The sequence below is a fragment of the Hirundo rustica genome, chromosome 34, assembly GCF_015227805.2.
Source record: "Hirundo rustica isolate bHirRus1 chromosome 34, bHirRus1.pri.v3, whole genome shotgun sequence".
Lineage (NCBI taxonomy): Eukaryota > Metazoa > Chordata > Aves > Passeriformes > Hirundinidae > Hirundo > Hirundo rustica.
This window is the reverse complement of record NC_053483.1, coordinates 187,014-213,117: the sequence shown is the minus strand read 5'-3', so window position 1 is coordinate 213,117 and position 26,104 is coordinate 187,014. Positions and strand designations below refer to the sequence as shown.

The 26,104-nt window shown below is 48.0% G+C and overlaps 1 protein-coding gene and 1 pseudogene across 1 annotated transcript in view; one reads left to right on the top strand and one right to left on the bottom strand.

Annotated features, from left to right (window-relative positions):
• Positions 1-26,104, top strand: part of LOC120764669 (zinc finger protein 239-like) — a 96,130-nt gene that overhangs the window by 60,522 nt on the left and 9,504 nt on the right. The window lies entirely within an intron of this gene.
• LOC120764665 (zinc finger protein 271-like) overlaps positions 1-26,104 on the bottom strand; it is a 37,105-nt pseudogene that overhangs the window by 10,735 nt on the left and 266 nt on the right.

The following is a 26,104-nucleotide window of genomic DNA, read 5'->3' as shown; positions in this document are numbered from 1 at the left end:
TTACCTAGGGAAAGTGAATTGGTGCATAGTGTGGGAAGGGAAAAAGAATCAAGATTTTGGACAGAAGTCATTATTCAAAGAACAATATAGGAAAAAGGTAGAGATGATGGAGTTATGGAACTGTACACAGATACTAACCTGTGACACTCCACCAGTGCAGATTGGACTTGAACCAGTGCGAGTGCTGTTGCAGTGGGGATGTGAATGTAGAGGATATAATCATACCCTTGCAAAGAAAGAAAAGGAGCCCTGGGATTGCAAGACGACCACGGTTAGGAGCCCAGGAAATTTAGTTTGGGTTATGGGACATGGATTATGGACTACGCACATGCCCATAGATGGTGCAGTTACACAAATTACATTAGGGGTTCCTACCTTATGCCCATTCTAGAAAACTTCTAAGCTGCAAGAAAAGGAATTGGTAAGCAGAAAGAAAAGGGAGATAGAAGATGATGCTTCGATTCAGGAAGATTGGCATGAACCTGATGATAGAGTAAAAGTAGGATGGATGTTAGAATCACTGTTTGCCCCTATATCATCTTACAGAAACAGGGAGATATTGTACCGATTATTAGGACAGACGGAGAGGCTTGCAGCTACAACTAAAAAAGGTTTTAGAGACTTGAATCTTCAGCTGCAAGCGACTTCTAGAATGACATTACAAAATAGAATGGCATTAGATTTGCTGCTACTTAAGGAACATGGGGTTTGTGGATACTTAAGAAACAGAGTAGACCATTGCTGCGTGCACATCCCAAATGTGACGGAGGAAGTAGAAAAATATATAGATCAATTAGAACAAATAGAATCCAAAACAAAGGAGATACAAAAGGATGCTGAGCATAATTGGGTAGGAGCCCTGTTGAGCTCCTTAGGGATCCAGGTTTCCGGTTGGGTATCATCTATAGTACAATATGTAATAATGTTTGTAATCATGATAATTGTAGTGATCATTGTATATAGATGTCTTTTAGGAATGATTCTGAAAGAAGGGGCTCATACCAAAAGGGTAATACAAGCAGTTACCCGAAGAGAAGTGATACAACCTCGTGTAGCTGAGACTCAAACCTAAGAAATTGAGCATCCTTGCAACGGAATTGAAGAATGCTCAAGAGGGGGGGACTTGTTGGAAATTAACCATGTTGCTAGGAGAAGTACAAGGAAAGAATGTGCTGACAAACGAAGCATGAGGAACGGACCAAGACGTCACGGTTAGGTGATCACGGTGGTCAAAGAAGAATAGAATTTATGGTGGGAGCCTCTTGTGTAAATAAAGATAGGGAAGCAGGTGTTGTGGGAACGGGATAAGGAGAAGTATAGCCTATAGAAATTAGAAGATTAATGTTAAACTGAAATGTCATGTATAGCACGTACATTGATGATGTAATCTGTAAGAAATAGTATAAAAACTGTAAGAAAATGAGGGTCGGTGGGATTCTGATTTGGGACGCTAGTCCCCTGGTCTCCGGGCCTGAATAAAGCACCGCATAAACTACTTTGTGGTTTGTGTTTCTCTTCGTTGGGCAACAGCGTAGGATCAGGGTTGCCCCCCCACCTCCTTCTCACTAAGGGATTTGTGTGTGATGTCCCGGACAAAATCTGTAGGATTTTTCGACGAGACCTTGTTGAAACTTCTGGTGGAGCGTGTTTGGGGTCGTGAGGGAACCCTGGCTATTTTCTTTGCGAGCCTAAAACAGTTGGTGTTTGGAGTTGGGTCTCTCTGCGAAAAGGCTTTGATTGTGTGCAGAAAGCAGAGAGCCCAGAACTTATGCCCAGAGCTGGCAGAAATAGCCGAGAAATTTTTGGTGCTGAGATATGATTAAGCAGCATTCACCTTATTGGGTAGATCTGCAACTGCTACTTGATGCCTTAACAGAAACTGAGAAACAATTAGTTTTTAAAGTGGCTGGGGATCTGGCTGAGGATGATTGTAGGACAACAGAGGAGGATGTTAAAGATGTATTTCCCCTTCAAGACCCAGGTTAAGATCCTAATGATGATGAAGGGTTAGGATGGTTAAAAAGATACCAAGAACTGATAGTAAAAGGGCTAGAAAGAGCAATCCCCAAAACCATAAACTGGTCAGTGTTATATGCTATCAAACAGGGCCCCTCTCAAACACCTTCTGAATTCCTAGATCACCTGCGAGACGCAATGCACCGACACACCACCCTGGATCCTGGATCTGATGAAGGAACGCAGCAATTCATAAATTTATTTTTAGGACAATCCACAGGAGATATCAGGCGGAAACTCCAGAAGATCCAGATTCCAAACAGCCAGAATTTGGAAACTTTACTAGATAAAGCATGGAGAGCTTTTAGTAACTGGGAAGAAGAATATAAACCAGGGGTGAAGAAATTGGTAGCAGTAGTAAAAGAAGGAGAAAAGGGAAAACGTGGGCAAGGTCCACCAAGGCAAGGACCACCCTGACTGGGAAAAGATCAATGTGCATTTTGCAAGAAATTTGGTCACTGGAAAAACCAGTGCCCAGAATTAAGAAAGGGTGATGAACATAAAAAAGATGATCAGAAAAGGGAAAAAGTGGTTGCTCATGTAAAGGAGGACTGAGGGGGACTGGAGGGCCCTACCCTAGGGGACCCTCTGGTTATAGTTAAACTGGGGAACAAAGAAAAAGAAATTTTTGATAGACACCGGGGCAACATTTTCAGTGTTGAATAAGGCCCTAATACCTGTAACCAATGACTATGTTATGGTAAAAAGGGCAACTGGCCAATCTGAAAGAGCTTATTTTTGCAAACCACTTAAGTATAAATTGGGAAAACCGTGAGGCATCCATCGATTTTTATACATGCTTGATGCTCCATCTGCACTTTTGGGCAGAGATTTGCTCGAGCAGCTGGAAGCAAGAATAATATTCAAACATGGGGAAATTAGTTTTGAGGTAAAGGATCAACAACATGTAGAACTGTTAAGCTTAATGCTAATAACCAAAGAAATTGAAGAGGCAAGTAAAAAGGAAAATTTTAAGAAAATAATGGATCAAGTATTTCCAGGAGTATGGGCCTCTAATATGCGAGGAAGAGCAAAGAATACACTACCAGTGCAACTCAGGCTTAAAGAGGGAGGACAGCCAGTAAAGGTTAAACAATACCCCCGGAAGAAGCCACAAAGTTCTGCTTTATCAATTTTGGACAAATACCTAGGTCCTGCTTTGCTGAGTTTCAACATTATACATCTTACCTGTACGACTTCTACTTAGTAACTACCTAACAACCAGGCTTAATAGCGAATCTTCTCTGTGTTCTCAGTACAAGCTGTTTCTCTACTACTACAAAATCACCAAATCTGCTTCTAAAATCTTGTATTGTTATATTCATAAGCATCCGCCATATCCCACGTAGTTAGTTCTTTTCTAGTACAGTATCAGCGTACGAGGGCCCGCTTTGCACTTCTGGGGCTCTCCTCCCTCCAGGATCGCGCTTAGGGAAGCCGCGGCTCTCCCCGTGCTCCCCAAACCCGGTCTCCCCCCGCCGGTCCCATGCGCTCCCCACGTGGCCCCGGCAGAGCTCAGAGGGCCTGGCCCGGGAAGCCCAACCCCCACCGCAGGGGGACCCCCATCCACCCACCCCCCGCCGGGGCTCTGCCACCACCAGGACCACCCAAAAACACATCCCAGGGAGCCCCGGAGGTTCCCCCGAGGGACATCTGCGGCTCGGCTTTGGATCCCTGCAAGGTCTAAATATCCCCCCCAAAAAACCCGAAGCCCAGGGACCCCCCCGGGATATTTGGGTCGAGCTCCCCCTCCCCGGGCACCTGTGGAAATGGAGAACGATGCTCCCGAGCGTGCTGCAGGTTGAGGGAGCGCTGGAGCCGCCAGATACCTCCTCTCCTGTTCTCCTGCTGCCACTCCACCACTTCCTCCCCCATCTCCTCCTGCCCCGTTCTGAACCCCGAACGGTGAGGGTGGGGTCAAGGAAAGGGCGGGAAATGTGAGGGGAAAGGGGCGGGGTGAGGGACAAGGCAGGAATTCTGAAAGCCCGGCCAAATCGACTCAGGGTCCTAAAAGGGCCCGTTTTGGTCTAGTATCACAAAAAAGTGCCTAAAATTGCCCAAAAATCCACCCTAAACCCGAACAGGTTTGTCTTCAAAACACCCCAAGAGGCTTGCACTCCCCACAAAGTAGATTTCAATAACACAGAGGGGCCTAAAATCCACCCTAAATCCACTACTTGGCCTTAAGTCAGCCAAATAGTGTTAAAATCATCTAAAGGGGTCTAAAATCCAACCAAAGAGGAGTAAAATTGCCCAAACTGGTTGAAAACCCATGCAAAAATGCCCTCAAATCGCCCTTAAATCTCACCAAAGGGCTGTGAAAAGTGCGTATTATATGGCTCTACGCAAGATATTTACTATATGTATTATGTTTTATTGATTAGTAATGTTGTATTAATATTTTGATAGTATGGTAAATGTAGTTTTGTAGTTAAAATGCAGTTTGTATATACCAGCCACAGGAAAACATAAATCTTTCAGAGAAGAAGAATTTACTACTTCCTTATCAGAAGAGACCAACTTCTCCTGCCTCGCTCAGCCCTGAAGACGCCATAGAGATTAAAGGAAAAAAGTGACACTAACCAGAGGGAATGCTTTGTTTGAATGGAATCTATACATCATGTATGAAATGTATGAATATTCAACAGGCTATTGCTTTTAAGAGATAATCCTTTGTTAAAGGAGGTCCTTCTCCAGAGCTTTCTTCTCGGGAAGGCACCCAGACATCTGCAACTTTGTTTTTATTGTCTTGTATTGTCATAACCCTAATTGTTCAATTTTTTTACTCTAATTCTATTTTTATAACCATTTTATTTACTATTAAGCTTTCAAAATTTTAAAACAAGTGATTGGTGTTTTTCACAATTATGGTAGCAGAGGATGGTTATAACACCTCACTGCCGGTGCCTCAGTGGAATCAGGGTGAGGACGGCGCGCCCTGCCCAGTTGGCAGCCTCGCTCTGTGTTCCCCTGGTGTGACCGACAGATGCAGGTTACGATCAATGGACAAAAGGAGGCAATAAAACAAAGAAAAGGGAAAAGATTCCCTAAAACCGCGGTAGTTAGCCCCTAAGACTAAAGTGTACACGAAGACAAAGACCCAAGGACAAAGGACAGGTAAGTACTGGTTTGGGGGGGCGGTTAAGGGGGGGATGAAAGTGTGTGAATGAGAGGCAGCTGGTTATCCCAGAGCTGCTAAGCGAGTGCGGAGTCTCCTATGCTGCGTTTCCATTCTTTCGCAAGAAAAACGGTCAGTAAAGAGACGAAGCGAGTGATGAGAAGAGCGAGAGAACCACCCCAGGGAAACTGGGACTGAGTCTTAGAGAAGGGGTGGGACCCCTAGGAAGCAAAAAGTCTGCTGGATTGAGGGGTTAGTGCCCAAGAGCATCCAGGACTAAAACTTTTGCTGGGTTGAGGGATTAATATCCCAAGAGCACCCAGGGTTAAGCAAAAAGTCTGCTGGATTGAGGGGTAAGTGCCCAAGAGCATCCAGGACTGAAACCTGTTGGGTTGAGGGATTAATATTCAAAGAGCACCCAGGGTTCTGCCGGATTGAGGTTATGCCCAAGAACATCTAGGGTTGGACAACACAACTGGATTGAGGGGATATCCAAGAGCACCGGGACTGGCCAGTAACACCTAAAATTGTAATAGGTGATTTGAAAGTAAAAGGTACCTTGTTGTCTTGTTGTGTGTGAGAGTGAGTCACACACAAAATCTGCCTCAGCTTCCCGGGCGGGTGGGACTGTGGCAGGAGGTGTAAGTGACCCGCAGACAGGCCATTGTTCCCCTGGGCGGGTGGGGGCTGTGGCAGAACGTGTGTGTGACCTGCAATTCAGCCCTTTTTCCATCGGGCGTGTGGAGCGGGGGTCAGGTAAAAGTGTAAGTGACACACAAGTCAGCCTCATAGCTGGACTGGCACCAGAGGCGACCAGATTCTGGGCTGTCCTCAGAGGCCCAGCTATACTGGAACCCAGAGACCAACCCTAAGGCAAAGGGGGGCCACATGGAGCCGCGATTCTCTGGCGACAGGGATCAGCTTCATGTCCTAAGGGTGTGAAAGAATGTGTAAAAGTGAAGGAGAAATGAAGTAAGAGTAGATGGATGAAAGCACATGTAATGTTGATTGTTAATTTTAAAATTCACTATATCTCCTTGGAGGGAGGTGTATTGTATTGAATAGTTTTGTGAGAAAGAGGGGATTTTTTGTGTGTGTGCATAGATAGAAGTAAGTGGTCTTTAGGTTGTAAGAGAAAGTGAAAAACAGAGGTGGGGGATGAATAGATAAGATCTTGAAAAATGGGACAGAAAAACAGTAAGTTGGATACAGGGAAGAAAAAAGGATGTAAAAAATTACCAACAGAAATACCTCAAGATAGCCCTCTGGGAGTTATGTTAGCTAACTGGGATAAAAACCCTTGTACAAGAAGAAAGGAAAAGATAAAGATGATACAATTTTGCATGATAGAATGGGCAGAGAAGGAAATAAGATCTGACCACGTTTATTAGCCCAGATACGGCTCTTTTGAGAATTGGATTTGTCAGGCTCTAAATGTATTTGTAAATTCAAAGGAACCATTTAATCCCGAAGAAAGAGGATATGCCACATGTTGGACAGGAGATTTTAGGAGAATAAAAATCTTTCACATATCAGAAACCCCCAAGATGAAACGAGAAAAGAAAAAGGGGAAAGAAAAGGGAGGGGAACAAGAAGAAAAGAAGGAAAAAGAGTGGGATCCCTTGCAGGCTTTGCCCCCTCCTGCCGTTCGCGGCCGAGCCCCCTGTCCCGCGTCCTGCTTCAGCCCCGCCTGCCCTGGTTCCCATCCCGAGTGCAGGCTCACAGCCCACAGCAGCTGCGCTGGTCCCCGCATACACCCCATCCCCGGCCCCGCCGGTGAATTCGTCTGCCCCGGCTGCCTGGTCTGCGGCCGCCCTGGGGGCCGTGCCGGGGGTCCCTCCTGACGCGTGGTCTACGGCTGCGGCCGCGACCGTGCCGGGGGTCCCGTCGGTCCCAGCCGTCCTATCTCCGATCGCTTCCCCCACTGCCCGATCCCCGGCTGCCCTGCCCGTGCCGGCTGCGCTCGGCGCTGCCGCCGCTGCTGCTTTGTCTCTGCCGGGAGCCGCTGACTCAGCCGCCACCAGCCCCGTGCAGGCTGCCCACGATCCCCTCCGCTATCCCCCAGAACTGCCCCCTCCTCTGCCGGTCCCGGCAGCAAACCCCACCTACGCTCCGCCCTTGGAGGACCAAACCTCGGCGCTTTGCCCTCCCCTCACCGCCCTTCCTGCCCTGAGCTCCGTGCCGTCGGTAACCACAGCTACTGCTCAGAGAAATGACTTCTCCCTAGAAATGCCTTATCGAATCACTAGAAGTTCACTTAAAAGACAGCCCTCTCTAGATTCTTTCTCAAAACACGGGAAAAAGACAACAGAGGATAAAAACCAAAAATGGGATAAAGAAATTAGTCTATTTTCACTAAGAGAAATCCCAATGGGAGGGGGTGGAACAGGGTTTGTAAATGCCCCTTTGACTTCTTCTGAGGTCAGAAATTTTAAAAAAGAAATCAAAGGAATTTTAGAAGATCCCATAGGCACAGCTGAACAATTAGACCAGTTTTCAGGTCCAAATATTTATACTTGGGTAGAGATGCAGTCTGTAATGAAAATAATATTTTCTCAGGAAGAAAGGCAATTAATCCCAGCAGCTGGAATAAAAGTTTGGGGAAAAGAGAACCCACAGGGGCCCCCCGGAGAAGACAAAATGCCAACTGCGCCTCCTGAGTGAGGTCAAAATAATGAGGAGGGGAGGAAACACATGAATGAATATTGTAATTTAATAATTGAAGGAATAAAAGAGGCAGCACCCTGAGGGCAAAACGCTAAAAAAGCTTTTGAGGCACAGCAAGAAAAGGAAGCATCTCCAACTGAATGGTTGGACAGACTTAGGAGAAATATGAAACAATATTCCGGAATTGACCCTGAAACTGATGTGGGAAAAGCTTTGTTAAGGATTAACTTTGTTACTAATGCCTGGCCAGATATTAGAAAAAAATTAGAAAAAATTGAGGATTGGCATAATAAATTATTAGATGACTTATTAAAGGAGGCTCAGAAAGTTTATGTCCGAAGAGATGAAGAGAAAGCTAAACTGAAAGCAAAACTATGGCAGTCACCATGCAAGAAAACAATTTCCAAAAAATCAAAACCCCACAGGCACTACTTCTAGATATAAAAGTAGTAGAGACAGGGGAAAGGAAAAGAATATAATCCCAATACAAACCAAGTCTCAGCAGCATTCCAGGTCTGTTTTTACTGTGGCGGCGAGGGACATTATAGGAGAAATTGTCCTAAGCAGGTAATAGATCTGAAAATCTTCAAAGAGATGGGCACAGAGGAGGAATAAGGAGGTCAAAGGCTCTATATTTAGGGGACAAATACCATCTAGAGCCTGTGATAACTCTAGAAGTGGGTCCCCAAGAAGAAGAATTAGAATTTGTGGTAGATACAGGGGCAGAAACAACCTGCCTGCTAAATGTACCAAAAGGTTATAGTGTGAGTAAAGATACTGCAAAAGTAACAGGGGCAAAAGGAGAAACTTTTACAGTTCTAGTCATTAAAGATGTAGTAATTGAAGGGGAAGCTAAAATTTGGATGGGAGATGTCTTATTGTTCCCAAAGGCAGGTAGCAACTTACTAGGAAGAGACTTACAAGTGAAATTAGGAATAGGGGTTATACCAGAAGATGGGAAAATGACAGCTAAAGTTTTAAAATTAGGCCAAGAGGATGAAGAAAAAATTAACCAGGAAGTTTGGGCTGGGGAAGAAAATAGGGGAGGATTAAATATTGACCCTATAAGTGTTACAATAGAGAGAGAAGATTGTCCCATACGTGTACATCAATACCCCATATCTTTAGAAGGACAGGACGGTTTGAAGCCAGTAATAGAAGGACTAATAAAGGATAGGACATTAGAACCTTGCATGTCTCCCCATAATACCCCTATTCTCCCAGTAAAAAAGCCTGATGGGAGTTATAGACTACTACAAGATTTAAGAGAGGTTAACAAAAGAACTCGGTCTCGTTACCCAGTGGTACCCAATCTCTATACACTTCTAAGTAAAGTTCCACCCCAGCATCGGTGGTTTAGTGTAGTGGATCTTAAAGATGCTTTTTGGGCCTATCCACTAGCCAAGGAGAGCCGAGATATCTTTGCCTTTGAATGGGAGGATCCAAAAACTAGAAGAAAGCAGCAATTAAGATGGACAAAATTACCACAGGGGTTCACAGAGTCTCCAAATTTATTTGGGCAAGCTTTAGAAAAAATACTGCAAGCCTTCTCCACTCCTCCTAGAATACAAATTATCCAATATGTGGATGATCTTTTACTATCTGAGGAAGAGGAAGTTAGAGAAGCTACAATAAAACTTTTACATTTTCTTGGAGAAAAAGGATTAAGGGTCTCAAAATGGAAACTGCAATTTGTAGAACCAGAGGTAAAATATCTTGGACACTTGATAAGTAAGGGTAGTCGAAAGCTCAACCCAGAGAGAATTGCAGGAATTTTTCCCTTCCATCTCCCTCTTCAAAGAGGGAAATCAGAAAACTACTCGGATTATTGGGATATTGTAGATTATGGATTAAGGGGTACACACAGGCAGTAAAATTTTTGTATGAAAAGTTGACAGAGGGAGATAACATAAAATGGACCAAGGAAGATGATGATAAATTAGAAAAATTGAAGTTAAAACTGGCCTCAATACCAGCTTTTAGCTTACCTTCACTAGAAAACCCCTTTCATCTGTATGTGAATGTAGAAAAGGGGGTAGCTCATGGAGTTCTGGTCCAGGAGTGGGGAGGAGTAAAGAGACCAGTAGCTTATTTATCAAAGATGTTGAACCCAGTGAGCCACGGCTGGCCAGTATGTATTCAAGCTACAGCTGCTACTGCAATCATGGTAGAGGAAAGTCATAAACTTACTTTTGGAGTTAAACTAATTGTGTGCACACCTCATGCGGTTCGAAATGTGTTAAATCAAAAAGCTGAAAAATGGTTGACAGACTCTAGAATGTTAAAATATGAAGCAATCTTGACAGATAGTGATGATCTGACATTAGAAGTAAACAGAAGTTAAAATCCAGCTCAATTCTTATATGGAGAACCAGCAGATAACCTAATACATAATTGTTTAGAAATTATCCAATGCCAAGCAAAAGTTCGAGGGCATCTTGAAGAACAAGCCCTTTCAGAAGGGGAAATATTCTCTGTGGATGGTTCCTCCAGATGTCTACAAGGAAAAAGAATGTCAGGGAATGCAGTAGTTGATGGAAAAAACATGCAAACTATTAAAAAAGGAAAATTACCTTCAAACTGGTCAGCTCAAACTTGTGAATTATATGCTCTAAAAAAGGCACTGGAATATTTAGCACACAAGAAAGGAACTATATATACTGATTTTAGGTATGCTTTTGGAGTAGTACATACTTTTAGAAAGGTTTGGGAAGAAAGAGGATTACTTAACTCAAGAGGAAAAAGATTAGTACATGAGGGACTCATTTTAGAGATTTTAGAGGCATTAAAACTTCCTGAAGAAATAGCTATAGTACACATTAAGGGACACCAAAGAGGAGTGACCCCAGAAATAAGAGGAAATAATTTAGCAGATCAGGAAGCTAAGGATGCAGCAGAAAATAGAGCTGAAAGAGTTATGTTAATATTAACTCCAAATGAGGAAAAATTGGAAATCCCAAAGTTTAGTGAAGCAGAGAAAAAAGAATTAAAAAAGATAGGAGGAGAACAGGCTAAATCAGGGAAATGGAAACTTCCTGATGGAAGACAATTACTTAATAAAATACTAGCTACAAAAATATTAGAAGACATGCATCAGAAAACCCACTGGGGTTCTCAGGCTTTGTGTGATCATTTTTTAAGGAACTATGGTTGCATTGGGATTTTTGGAGTAGCAAAGCAAGTAACTGAAAAATGTATAACTTGCCAAAGGATAAACAAAAAGGTGATGAGAAAAACAACATTAGGAAGTTGTAAGTTAGCTCTTCGACCATTTCAAAGTATCCAAGTAGATTTTACTGAACTTGCTCAAGTACAAAGATGGAAGTATTTATTAGTAATGACAGACCATCTAACTCATTGGGTAGAAGCAGTTCCCACTACCAAAGCCTCAGCCAACATGGTAAGTAAAACCCTTTTAGAACAGATTATTCCCAGATACAGAATGGTTAATAGAATAGACTGAGACAGAGGAACGCATTTTACGTCAAAAGTGTTACAACAAATATTTCGATCTTTAGAGATAAAATAGGAGCTGGATACCCCATGGCATCCACAGAGTTCTGGTTGTGTAGAAAGGATGAACCAGACTTTAAAGAGAACTTTGACCAAGTTAATAGTTGAAACCCAAATGCCATGGGTACAATGCCTACCTTTAGCCTTATTGAGGATCCAAACACAACCCAGGTCAGACCTGGGAGTGTCACCCTATGAAACGATGTTTGGGTTACTCTTTTTGACCACCCAACATAAAAATGCTACCTATGAGGTAGGGGAAATGAGTGTTAAAGGATACGTTAACACCATTGTGAAAACTCTTGAAAACCTGCAGTTAAAAGGAATAATCCCTCAAACCACACCTTTAGACTTTAAAATCCATAATGTTCATCCAGCGGAATGGGTGCTAGTAAAAACCTGGAAAGAACAATCTTTAACTCCTTAATGGGAAGGTTCTTTTCAGGTATTGCTGACGACCGAGGCTGCGATCCAGACCAAGGAACGAGGGTGGATCCACGCCAGCAGAATCAAAGGACCTGTGGAAGAACCTAAGGAGTGGACGATTACATCTGAACCAGGTGATACAAAACTGACTCTTAAATGGGGACTGGGTGGTAATGAACTGGGAAGACCCAAATGGTCCAAGAAACATACCCAGGATCACACCTAATTGGAAGATAAGGCCAAGCTTATATCAGTGGTTTCAAGTACTGCCTGGACAAGCTTTGAGACACCGCCTGTTGAGAAGGATGAAGCCAGAAAGCCCTATAAATATGATTGCTTAGACTCTGAGAATGTGAAACCTGTAAATGAGATAGAATTGAAAGTAAGTTTTGATGTTTGAGATGTCCTGGCTACTGGATGTCTGGGAAAACAGTTATGTGGTGAGCTGAAGGTCACCTGCAGCCAGACCCAGAGGTCAAATGGAATGTCCTGTCTCACCCCCAATGTATGGTTCATCCCACACCTGTACCCCTCCCCTGAAGGATCAGGTATCTGTAACCCCATTGGCCCAAGTCCTGTTCCAGCCCACCTTGAAGACCCCTGATAAGGGGTCCCGAGGGGGCTGGACGCCCTCTTTGCCTGGCACCCTTCCCCTAGGACTTCCCTCTCTTAGAATTTCCTCTCCCTACCTCTCCCTTCCCTCACCTCCCTAGGCCTTGCCACAAGCTGCGCCCGGCAGCTCAGAGCAAGGCCTCATATCCTTATACAATAAACCTCATCTTCTATAACTCAACTTCAGAGTTCTCTCTTCTACATTCATCCACACTATCCCAGAGTCCACAGTAGGAAAGCAGTTTTTACAGCCTCTGATACCCTCCTTGGGGAGGAATACTTCCGCTCCAAACAGGAGGATCAGGACTGTTTCGGACAGAGAACTCTTGTATTCACGCCTTAGTCTGTGATTTATGCAAAGAGGAGCTGCAGCTTCCATCGGTGCCAGACCAAATACCCTGTTTGATCCACCCAAATACCAGACATGCTAGCTGGGTTAAATGTAAATGTTTAGATTGTGGGAAGAATTGGTATTGTAGTTCACACAAGCGACGTTCTCGTTGCAAGAAGTGTCAAGGGCCAAACTGATCTCCTATCCAGGTAGAACTTGAAGAAACTGAAATAATAACTTTGTTTTGTGGATGGGAATTATTAGTGCCTGTTGAATGGGAGATACCTGAAGAACGGTGGAAACGACAGTTAAGGAGTGTCAGAAACGATTTGTCTGGAAATTAGCTAAGAGGAAGTGACAAGGAAATAGAGGGCAAGACCAGATTGGCCTCTGTATTCACCACCAAGAAGATCAAATACACCTGCTGTGGGTTGCAACCCCATAGGCATGGAAGGTGGGAGTATAAGCCATACTGGACCTCTGTTACTCCTTTTTCTCTCACTCAATTTTTGTCTTCTCCCTTTTGGGATATCGACAAGGCCATGCTACAGATGTTACCAAAAGCTGTACATGGAAAGACACCGAGGTTCTTTTTTCATTTCTCACACTCATGTCAACAGTCACTGCTATAACCCATCCAAATTAGGCAATTGCATACATAAAGGGAAAAAGTACTGGATTGCAGAGAACTTAGGAACAAGTGGTAGCAGGATGGGAAGTCAATGCCCAAAAGAGGAGAGATGGATTTGCTTTACCTACATTATTGGGCACAAAGCACAAGACTTAGTAAAAGAGCAGTTGATAAGCAAAAAGGCTAAGTCAGTACAACCACCTAAACCTGTGCCACTTTCAATCAACAATTTTTACACAAAACTTGAACAGCAATTAGAAAAAGAAATAGATATCTCAAGAATGGGTAAAAATCAGTTTGTAGAATTAGGGGAAAGAATAAGCAAGGAACTTAACATAACCAATTGTTGGGTCTGTAGAGGGGCTTTGATGTCAAAAGAATGGCCATGGAAAGGCAGCAGCTTAGGCCCAGTTGAGCTCCGTAAATGGAACCAAGTAAGTACAAGTGGAGAAAACAGATCAGAAGGGTGGATTTTAAGCTAAACAGTGATAGGGGCAGAATGTCTTTGGCACACTGGGAAAAAGTTCCTTCATGAATTAGGAAAAACACCCTGTAAAAGATATAAGGTTAGTAATGGAACTTCTGTATGGTGGGTCCCAGAAGAATCAAATGTGTATTGGACCCAAGAAAAAGCAAAAAAAGTGAATTGTAAGTATGATAATAAAATAAAACTTTTTCAATGTAATGACACAGGTAAAAATCCTTACCATGGCATCCCAGAAATTTCCAAATTTTGGGAGAATATAGATCAACAAAAATTTGACTACTGGAAAGCTCCAGATGGCTTATTTTGGATATGTGGAAAAAGAGCATACCCAAAACTCCCCTCCCAGTGGAAAGGGAGCTGCACTCTGGGAATTATACAGCCAGGATTTTTTCTTTTATCAACATCTGATGGGGATCAGTTAGGGATACCAGTTTATAAGGATCTAAAGAGAAACAAAGGAAATTTGATTAGAGGATTTCAAAACTGGGGAGATGAGGAATGGCCCCCTGAACACATACTGGAAACATATGGGCCAGACACCTGGGCACAAGATGGGAGTTGGGGATATCAGACCCCAATTTATATGCTAAATTGTATTATAAGGCTTCAGGCCGCTGTAGAGATAATAACAAACAAAACTGGTCAGGCAATGGAATTAATATCAAGGCAACAAACCCAAACAAGAGCAGCCGTGTATCAGAATAGGCTGGCATTAGACGATCTATTAGGTGAAGAAGGGGGTGTTTGTGGAAAGTTCAACACATCAAATTGTTGTTTAAAAATAGATGACAATGGAGATGCCGTCCTGGACATAGTCAATGATATCAGAAAAATCGCCCAGGTACCAGTTCAAAAGTAAGAATCAATGCTAAATACTAGCTGGTGGGATAACATGTTAGGAGTAGAATGGTGGAAAAAGTTAGGCTTCACCCTTTTTTGAGCTACAGCTGGTTTAATATTTCTTCCTTGTTTGATTCCCTGTTTCATTAAGCTTATCACCAGTGTGGTAAAAGGCATGCAATTAGTGAACATCGACCAAAAGCTGCCTACAACAACAACACCACAAAGGATTAAGGTGTTAAAGAAACAAAATAATATAGAAGACCCCGTCAAAGAAGTGAGATTGATTTGTGAAAAAAATGAGCAGATAATGAAGGCTAGAAAATAATGAATATTGCTTGAGCCAAATTAATTATAAAGCAGGAGGATTGCGAAAAGTGCATATTATATGGCTCTAGGCAAGATATTTACTATATGTATTATGTTGTATTGATTGTTAATGTTGTATTAATATTTTGATAGTATGGTAAATGTAGTTTTGTAGTTAAAATGTAGTTTGTATATACCAACCACAGGAAAACGTAAGTCTTTCAGAGAAAAAGAATTTACTACTTCCTTATCAGAAGAGACCAACTTCTCCTGCCTCAATCAGCCCTGAAGACGCCATAGAGATTAAAGGAAAAAAGTGACACTAACCAGAGAGAATTCTATGTTTGAATGGAATTTATGCATCATGTATGAAATGTATGAATATTCAACAGGCTATTGCTTTTAAGAGATAATCCTTTGTTAACGGGGTCCTTCTTCAGAGCTTTTTTGCTCGGGGAGGCACCCAGATGTCTGTAACTTTGTTTTTATTGTCTTGTATTGTCCTAACCCTAATTGTTCAATTTTTTTACTCTAATTCTATTTTAATAACCATCTTATTTACTATTAAACTTTCAAAAATTTAAAAACAAGTGATTGGCGTTTTTCACAAACAGTAAAATGCAACAATGATGCTCACATCCTCCATCTGCAGATGGTGCCCACTCGGGCAGGGAGGTGCTGCAGAGGGTCAGGTCAGCCCAGGGACCCCTCACAGCGCCACGGGTCCCAGCCTTGCTGAGGCACAGGAACACGGAGCTGGCAGCGCCTGGGGAGAGCAGAGAAGTCACCACCCTGGGGAGCACTGGTGACCCCCTGGCTGCTGCTGCTGGGAGCACTTGGGCACTGCTGCGGGTGGGCTGAAGTTTTGCTAACACTCACCCGAGCAAAGAACAGCAGCTGCGTTCCTACAGAAGCAGGGTGACGCCCCAGGGCAGTCACCAGGCCCTGCTCTGGGTGGGCTTCAGTCCCATCCCAGTGGAATGAGTCCCTCCAGACAGGTCTGGCTCCTCTCCCAAAACTCGGGAATGGACCCGGCAAACCCACACTTGAGGTGGCCGCAGAGAATGTGGGTGTGCAAGATGTCCCATGGGGAAGCACTGAGAGTTCCACGGGTCCCCGGCGCCTGGAAGTCCACTCTCCCCTCGCACACGGTGTTGTTGTTCCCCTGCCTGAGCCTTGTTTCCCTCAAGAACAGTGAAAGGTGAAAGTGAGGGGTGGGAGCTCCTGCCCCCGCAGCGGCTGGGGGAGATGCCGCAGGGACAGCGTGCAGACAGTGCCATCAGCCCTTCTGTCCCCACGCCTGTGCCTGTCCGTGCCACTCTCTCAGCGTGGAACCCCCCAGCGCGTGCTCAGGGGGGCAGCCGACATCGGCGCCATCGCCACCCCGGCGTGACCGCCCCCCCTTCGGTCCCGCCCCGGTCAACCCCGCCGCCTCCGGATTGGCCGCTGGCCCCCGCCCTCGGCGCTCGCGCGCCCGCTTGCTCACCGGATCCCCCGGCAACGGCGCTGGCGCCTCATTAGCATAAACCCCGCTCGTGCGCCTCGGCCCCGCCCCCTTTGGCCGCCGCTGAGGGGGATCGCCATGGCGGCGATGGCAGGACCCTTGCGCTCCGCCAAAGCGACATTTGGGGGGCACTGCTGGGACTGTCGAGGAGGCACCAGAGCAGGGGCCGGATTTGGGCCACGGGGGGCCACTGGGACACTCCAAAAAGCCACCGAAATTGTCCCAACCCCTCCCCAAGCCAGCCCAACTTCACCCCCGGGATGGCTTCAAAAGGCCCCAAAAGTGCACGGCTGCGGGGGCAAAGGGGAGGAACATCAGGACCTCCCCACCCTGATGTCTCAGCAGCTCCATGTCCAGCCAGGAGGAGCAGCAGGCCCAGGGCTGACAGAGTGTCCCCCCAAATTGCCCCCACACTGATGACGCAGCCGGAAAATTGGGAGGCTGCCTCAGGCTTTATTGTCCAGCAGCAACCCAGGAGGGAACAGAAAATCCACCTGCAAATGTTGATTCCAGACATTCATAATGCTTCCTTGCTTCCATGAGGTTTTCTCAAGTCACAGTGGAACCTTGCTGCCATATTGTTCCATAGCCTTACAATGCTCTCCTGGCTTCTGTGAGGTCTCTTTGTGATACACTGCAGCCTTGGCTCCATCAGGGTCTCCTGGCTCCCATGCGATCCCTCTGTGACACACTGCAGCCCTGGTTCCATCAGGGTCTCCTGGCTCCCATGAGATCCCTCTGTGACACACTGCAGCCTTGGCTCCATGACAGTTTCCTGGCTTCCATGATTCACACCTTTTTCACATTTGAGCCTTGCTTCCATGAGTTCCATCAACTGACAGTGGCCATCTGTGTCCCATGAGGCCCTGCTAGATCACATCAAAGCCTTGCTTTTTTGAGGTTCCAGTACCTCACTAGGGTCTCCTTTGTTCCATGAGGCCCCACTGTGTCACACTGGAGCATTGCTTCCATGAGCCTCCTTACCCTCACTATGGTATCTTTGGTTCAATGAGGTTTCTCTGAGTCACATTAGAGCCCTGGTTCCATTGGGTTCCATAACCTCACAATGGTCTGCTGGGTTCCAAGAGGCCGTGCTGTGTCACATTAGAGTCTTTGTTCCAAGAGTTTTCATGGCCTCACAATGGTCTCCTGGGTTCCTGTGACATAGAAAAGCCTTGGTTCCCTGAATTAGCATAACCCATCACAAAGGTAGCTGTGGCATCACAGAACCAGCTGAGACATCACAGGGTGGCTGTATAACAACAGACTGGGCTGGGACATCACAGGGCAGGTTGTGTGACACCACAGAGCAGACTGGGAGCTCAAAGAGCAGGCTGTGACATCACAGTGTGGCTGTATGAAATCAAAGGTAGTCTGCAACATCATAGAGATGGCTGTGACATCCCAGAGTGGGCTGTGACATCACAGGGTGACTGTGTGACATCACAGGTGGCTGTGTGACATCATGGGGGCTCTGACATCACAGGGGTGGTGTGGTATCACAAGGGCTGTGTGAAGTCACTGGGGAGGTCACTCCGACCCGGCGCCCTCCCAGAGAAGTCCAATGCTGCTCCTTCACAGCAGGGTGCCCTGTCTCCCTGAGTCTCCCCGGCCCCTGGGGCCGCAGCCTCCCCCAGAGGATCTTCCATGACATCAACCCCAGAGCCTGACATGGGGACGGGGGAGGGGCTGGGGCAGTGGGGGGTGGGACAGGGGAACAGGGACCCCTCAGCAGCATCCCCGTGTGCCCCCAAGGCCAGAGCCTGGGCCAGGGCTCCTTCACCGTTAGGAACAAAAAAATCCTTGGCAAAGGATCAGCAAAAACCAGAGTTAACATCAAATGACAGCACAACAAAGTTACTTGGCAAAAGTCACTACTCCTGACTAGACACTTCAGGCACACCAAGGAAACAAAGTAACAACAACACCAAACAAAATCCAGACAATCAAACTAGAAATGAATCAAGAACTTAAGTCCTGTGTGTGCGTGCGTGTGTGTGTGTTCAGGTACATGTGACAAAAGGACAGTGAGGGCAAGGATAAAAGGAATACAGCCTAAAAGCTTAACAGACCTCAAAGTTTACAGGACTTAACTTTTACCTTAACCTTGACTTATACCTCCAACTTCACAAGTTAGCAAAAGAACAGCAATCAACAGTATTTAGCCTGACTTATAACCTATGACACAGCAATTTAACAGTAATAACACTTAACAGTATTTAACTTAGCTTATAACTTATATTAAGCTTAAAAAATCAGCAAAAGAACAACACTTAGCAGCATTTAGCTTGGCTTATACCTTGTGATATAACCTTACTTACAAGCCTGACTGACTCAGGTATCCAAGGCACTCAAACCCCTCAGAGAGCAACATTTCTAGCACGTTTGCTAGGGACAGGCACTCGTGTGTGCACACAGACAGAAAGAGTCACTGCACGGGACCTGTGAGAAATTCCCCTGGAGGGCAGGGAAACGCTCACTCACAATGCTCTGGCACCAACCCAGGGCGCAAAGGGTTGAGCCTCAAGTAGTGGAGGGATCAGTTCAGGCTCCGTCATTGTTCAGGGGTCCCCCTGAGTGCAGCAAAGGGGAGAGTTCCTGGCTTGCAGAGGCCCCACGGAGAGGGCCCAGGAAAGCTCCAAGGGCTCCTTTTGGAGTGCTGTTTGTAGGGCCCCAAGAGAGGGGCTTTAGTCACAGCAATGTTTCATCCTGGCTGCACTTGGGATCAACAGCATTCTTTGGAAGTGTGAGAACAGGGATGTTGTGCCATTGAAAGGACAAAAACAGTTCCCAGAGCAGCTCTTAAGAAACCAGGAGCTTGTTGGGCACCAGCAGTGCCTGGGAGCAGACAGCGTTTCTGATAGCTCCAGAGGAGCTGAGCCTAGGGGCTGTTGGCCAAGGCCGAGGCTGAACAAGCATTTCTCAGATGGCAGGGTGGCCTGGGAAGGTGTGGAGGGGATAATTCACCCCCTCAGCGTGGTCCCAGTTTCTCCCAGTATTTCCGTGTCCATATCCAAGTGCTGCTCTCAGCCCTAATCCGTGGGGATGGGCATGTCCCGATCCCTTCCCAAGGCAGTGTCACAGCTGAGCCCGGTGTGCAGGGCAGGACGTTGCCCTGACCCCAAGTACTGTCCCAGCTGCAGGATCTGCTTCCCCTCAGCCTCTTTCTCCTGAGGCTCCAAGCACAGCTTGGTGCTAAACAAAGGGGCTGGGGTGGGGTCATCCCCCAGCAGGGGCTGCACACCCCCTCTGCCCCCTCTCCAAATTCCCTCCCAGGGGCAGCAGGAGCTGGGTCAGAAGCCCTGTGGGGAGGGAAAAGCGTGTGACACCGAGATGGAAGGGGTCACACACACTCTGTTATGGGACACACGGTCCCTGGACACTCCCCTTCACCTTCTCCTGCAGTGCCAGGACAATGAGCTCTGACATGGACCCCCAAACACCAGCAGCATCTTGGGAGATGGGGTCTGCTAGCAGCTTTGGAGGTCGGGGTGAACCCAACTGCCCCAAAACCCCTTCCCAGACCAACAGCCACTCCCAGACCCCTCAAACCGCCTGACAGCTTCTGGCTAGGATCACCCCAACCAATCCCTGCAACATAAATAGCCCCAAAACCCCCCTTCCCATCTCCCCCAAGACCCACCCACATTGACATGATCCCAGTCTGTCTGGTCCTGCAAGGCACACACTCCAAGGGTCTGGAATTCCAGTTCCCAGCAAGGAAAAGATCTTCCTGTCCTTGAAGGCAAAGCTCTGAAGAAGGGGCCAAAAGCCAAGGGCAGCAAGATCCTACAGTGACATTTTACTGCCAGCCCTCAGAACTTCATCCATGCTGGTTGTAGCTCCTGGATTGGGAATTAAATCAGGGCAGGGTCTTTGGTGGGAGCTGCCCTGGGTCAAGGGAGACACTGAGAGACAGAGCAGGCAGAGGCAGGCAGAAGAGACAGGAGGACACAAACACAATCAGCTGAGAAGGTGGCACTCTGAAAACAGACCTGCAACTGACTGAAAATGAATGGGACAGAAATCAATAACTCTCAAAATTTTATTTGCTATCAAAATACATCCCACCCACCCAGCCCCACACAATCCTGAGACCGCTGCTCCAAATTTGGATCCCACTTCTCCCAATTTCCTTCCAAACCCAGCTCATCCTCGTGGCCGTGGAATCAGTAAGTTGGGTGTGGGATTGTGTTTTTCTGAGGTGGGATCAAGCCATTTTGAGGAGGGATTGAGCCCTTTTGGGGAAATATTGAGTTGTTTTCTGGTGCGATTGGAGTGGTTTTGAGGTGACAGATCTATCCCTCTTGACTTTTGAAGAGCCAACAGAGGGAGAACACTGCCCAAAATCCCCCAAGAACACACAAATCCTCCAGAATTTGCTTTAAAATGCTAAATTCCCCCTCAAATTCTTGTGAAATGGTGCGACTTTAGACATCTTTGGTCAATTTCTTTCTTTTCAATCGTGTTTCGGCTGTTTTTAAGGGATGAAGACGAATCAGAAGAAAATTAAAGCCAAAACAAAAGGACAACCAGCCATGTCTTCCCAACATGGATCACAGGGAATGTGCGTCACCAGGGCTCTCTCTGCCCAACATGGGTCCTCAAGTGGGGGATGCAGTTGGAGCAGTGCACGAAGCTCTTCCTGCACTGGGGGCATTTGCAGGGCTTCCTTTACTGGTGCCTCTGTTGGTGTTTGGTCAAGGCTGAGCTGTGTGAGAAGCTCTTCCCACACCGGAGACACTCGTAGGGCTTCTCCCCAGTGTGGATGCGCCGGTGGGTGATGAGGGTGGAGTTCTGCTTGAAGCCCTTCCCGCAGTTGTGGCAGTGGAAGGGCCTCTCCTCTGTGTGAATCTGCTGATGTACAAGGAGACGGGAGCTGGTGGGAAACCTCTTCCCACAGTTGCGACACTCATAGGGCCTCTCCCTGCTGTGGATGGGCCTGTGCCTGATGAGGGTGGAGTTGTGCCTGAAGCCCTTCCCACAGTCAGGGCAGCAGAATGGTCTCTCCTCTGTGTGAATCCGCTGGTGTAGGAGAAGACTTGAGCTGGTAGGAAAGCTCTTCCCACACTCAGAACACACGTAAGGCCTCTCCCCACTGTGGAGCTTTTCGTGGATGATCAGGGCAGTATGCTGTCTGAAGCTTCTTCCACATTCCCCACACTTGTATGGCCTTTCCCCAGTGTGGATGTTCTGGTGCTGGATCAGATTGACCCTCTGTCCGAAGCTCTTCCCACATTCCCCACACTTGTATGGTTTTTCCCCAGTGTGGATGTTCTGGTGCTGGATCAGGTTGGAGCTCTGTCTGAAGCTCTCCCCACATTCCCCACACTCATAGGGCCATTCTCCGGTGTGGATCCTCTGGTGGCGGATCAGGTGGGAGCTCCGGCTGAAGCTCTTCCCACATTCCTCACACTCATGGGGCCTCTCCCCAGTGTGGATGTGCCGGTGTCTGACAAGATGGGCGTTTTGCCTGAAGCCCTTCCCGCAATCAGGGCAGCGGAAGGGCCTCTCCTCTGTGTGTGTGCGCTGGTGTACAAGGAGACTGGAGCTGAGCTGAAACCTCTTACCACATTCCTCACACTCATAGGGCCTCTCCCCAGTGTGGACCATCTGGTGACGGATCAAGGTGTAGCTCATCTGAAACCTCTTCCCACACTCCCCACACTCGGTAGGGCCGTTTCCCCAGTGTGGGTCCTCTGGTGGCGGGTCAGGAGGGACCTCCGGCAGAAGCTCTTCCCACATTCCCCACACTCATAGGGTCGTTCCCCAGTGTGGGTCCTCTGGTGGCGAATCAGGCTGGACCTCTGGCTGAAGCTCTTCCCACATTCCAAGCACTTGTGAGGCTTCTCCTCATCATGAAGGTGCTCATGGACCACCAGGTTTGAGTTCCGGCTCAGTCTCTGGCTGCCTTCCTGGCACAGGGTAGATCTTTCCTCCTCAGATCCTTGTGAACTGCTTTTGCAGGCCCTCCTCCTGCGGGATCTCTGGGGCATTTTCTCCCCATTGGATTCCTGCACCACAGAGCCACTCAAAATGGCCTCTTCCATGGGGTTCTGTCGTGGGGATTTGTCCTCCCTGGTCTCCATGCTCAGCTCCTTGTCTGGGGGAGGAAGGACAAGGAGACAATGGGATTTGCCTCCGTGCCAGAGGGAAGGGGAAGGAGATCCCCTCAGTGCGTCCCCGGCAGGATGGCGTTGGCTGCGGGGTTGTCCTGCAGCCGGGGGCCGTGCTGGGCTGGGAGATGGAGCAGGAGAGAGGGGGAAAGGGGCACTGACTTCCTCCTCACCTGCCTGGCTGTCCCGGGACATCTTTCTCTTCATCGCAGCTTCCTCCTCCACCCAGCCAAGGTTTGGGAATGGGAAATCCTGGTTTAGGTTAAAACGATATGTGCGTGCCTTGGGTTTGATGATCCTGCTGATACCAAGTCCATTTATAGAAGTCACAAAGTATTTGGGCTCCATAAAAACCCCCAAACACCAAGATTCAGCCCAGAAAAAGCTGCCAAGGAGTTCCCTGTCTCTGGTCTCTCCCCTTTGGTGTTTGGGGGTTCTCCCCTGTCCCAGCTGCTGGGGGTCACACCTGCATTGGGGGTCCTCCATCTACTTGGTCCCTGCCTTCTCCAGGCTGCTGGGAGTCCCAGGAACCCAAAAAGCTCTCCCCTCTTCCATCTCCCTTTTTGGAAAGCTGGGGGGGGTTTTTGGGGTTTCAGGGTCCCTTCTCTCCTTATTCTCTGCTTTGGGGTGCAGGGAGACCAAGGAGTGCCCCCCCACCCCTCTCCAGGCTGTTGAGGGTCCCGCAAATCACAACGCTCCCCCTTCTCTGGGCTCCCCACTTTGTGGTCCTGGGGCACACGAGGCTCTGCTCCTCCAGGCTGCCTCTGCCGGCAGCCACCACTGGGACACCCCAATGTCCCCCCAAGGTGCATTTTCTGCTCAGCTCTGGAGTTCTTCATTCTCCAAACATCTCCCCACAATAAAACCCAACCCAAGGACACCCTAGGATATCTGGGCTGATCTCCCCCCACCCCAGGCACCTGTGGGATGGGGGGCAATGATCCCACAGGTGGGGGGGCTGAGGATTCAGGGAGCACTCAGCCTCGTAGTTCTTTCTCCTTTTCTTTATCCTCCTTTTTTTCCTCCTCTTCCTCTTCCTCCCACTCCTCCTCTTCCATACCTTCTTCTCTGCCCTAACTCCACCTCCTTCCCCTAGTCTCACGCCTTCTCCTGCTCCTTCTTCATCCCTCTTCTTCCATCACTCCTCCTCCTCCCCCAGGAGCAGCCACACCCTCAGTGCCCCGTTCCCCAGCCCCTGGCAGCCTGCGGTAGGAGAGGGAATGGAGCCGGGGACAGGTTGGGATGGGCAGCAACAGGGCTCTCGGCTGCTCCGTCCGCTGGGGGAAGGGGGACCCAGACCAAGGAAAAAAAGAGAGGGAAGCTGGGAAAACTGGGGGCTGCAGATCCAAACGGGGGCTTGCTGAGGACCCAGGGTGGAGACTTCCGGCCCTTGGTGCTTGTTAGGGGTTAAGTTTGGTTTGGATTTTTTTTCTTTCCCTATAGATTTTTTCCCCCCCATAAGTTGCTGAGACTAAATACTGATGCTTAAAGGGTACTTGACCCACACAAAAGAAGTGGCAAGGGCAGTAGATCCCTTAGTTTGGGGGAGGAAAAGGCTCAGGGGCTCCAGGAGCTGAGCGTGCAGGAGAACCTGCTCTGGGTTTCGGAGAGAATGGCCGGGCAACTGCTGGCTGCGTGAGGAGTCCACGGTTAACGGAGGGTCCGGTCCTGGGAATTCTATCATCTGCCGGAGCACCCAGGAATTCGGAGCCCCTCGCCTTCCCTGCTGGAGCTGGGTCAGCCTCGTCCAGCCGTTGCGGCTTCTTCAGCACTGCTCATTTGCCTGCCGGGACACCACCCCCTGCCTGCTGGGACAACCCACCATGAGCATCAGCCCCAGAGCTTCCACGCTTTGGCTTGGTGCTCTCACGGTCCCAAGAGATCAGACTGCCCGGGGCTTGTGAGACAAAGCCCCTTGGGGTTCTTGGTTCTGTTTATTATTATTATTATTGCTGTTGTTGTTTGTTTGTCCTGTTATATTTACTAGTAAAGGACTGTTATTCCTTTCCCCATAGCTCTGACTGAAAAGCCTCTTTAATCTTCTAAATTATAATAACTTGGAGGGAAGGGATTGGAATTCCCATTCCTAGAGAGGCCCCGCCTCTCCCTAGCAGATACCTGTCTTTCAAACCAAGACAGTGCTCCTCTCAGGAAAACCAGGACAGGGCAACGCAGAGAGGGCTGGGGGATGCCAGGAGAGCCATCACTGCGAGTGGCTGGTTTGTACTGGGTTAACTAGAACTTTACTGGGGCAGGTGGGAGTGACTAGGAATGACTAGAAGCATGCTGAAGGCAACTGGGGTACACTGGGAGTGTCTGGAACCACACTGGGAACAGCTTGGGACCATGTTAGGTAGAACTGGGACAACACTGGGGGCAATTGGGAGTGATTGGGAGTGACTGGGTCTATCCTGGGGACAACTGGGTGCAACTGGCATCACGCTGGGATGAACAGGGAGTAACTGGAACCATGCTGGGGAGGACTGGGATCATACTGAATTCCCAGTGGAAGCAGCTGGGCCATGCTGGGGCAGACTGGGATCATACTTGAAACAACTGGGACTGCACTGAGGGTGACTGGGAGTGTCTGTGAAGAACTAGGATCACACTGGAAGCAACTGAGGATAACTGGGAGTGACTGGGAACATGCTGGGTGCAACCGGGAGAGACTAAAACCATAATGGGGGTAAATGGGAGCAACTGGAACGAGGGTGGATGATAATGGGAGTGCGTGTGCATGGATCCTGACTGGGGGTTACTGGGAGCTATTGGGCTCATGTTAGGAGGAAAGTAGGGAAACATTGGGAGCAACTGGCTTCAGCTGGAAGGTACTGGAACCATGCTGAGGGGACGGAGATCACAACTGGGATCAGAGTAGGAGCAACTGGGACTATACTTTAGGTAACTGCCAGAAACTGGGATCATGTTGGAGGCAACTGGGAGCAACTGGGAAAGACTAGCATCATTCTGCGGTAACTAGAACCTTACTGAGGCAACTCGGATATACTGGGAGTATCTGGAATCATACTGGAGGGACTGAAACCACACTGGGGAAAAGCTGGGACTATGCTGGGGACAACTGGGAGTGAGTGGAACCATGCTGAGAGAGACTGCTGGTATTCTAGGGACATCTGGGATCATCCTGGAGGGAACTGGGGAACAACTGGACCTATTCTGGAAGCAACTGGGATCATACTGGGATCACTGTGGGAACAGCTGGATCCATACCGGGGAGAACTGGGATCACTGAGAGAGAGGGGAATCACACTGGGTTTGACTGGAAGTGGCTGTGAACAAGTGGAATCATGCTGAAAGCAACTGGGAGGAGGTGGGAGTGACTAGGAGCGTGCTGAGGGTGACTGGGACATACTGGAGAGACAGGGACTCATGGGGATCATACTGGAGGCTACCGGGGCCATGCTGGTGTCCCCCCACCCCGCCGGTCCCGCCGGTCCCCACGTGGCCCCGGCAGAGCTCGGAGGGCCCGGCCCGGGAAGCCCAACCCCCCCGCGGGGGGACCCGCATCCCCCGGCC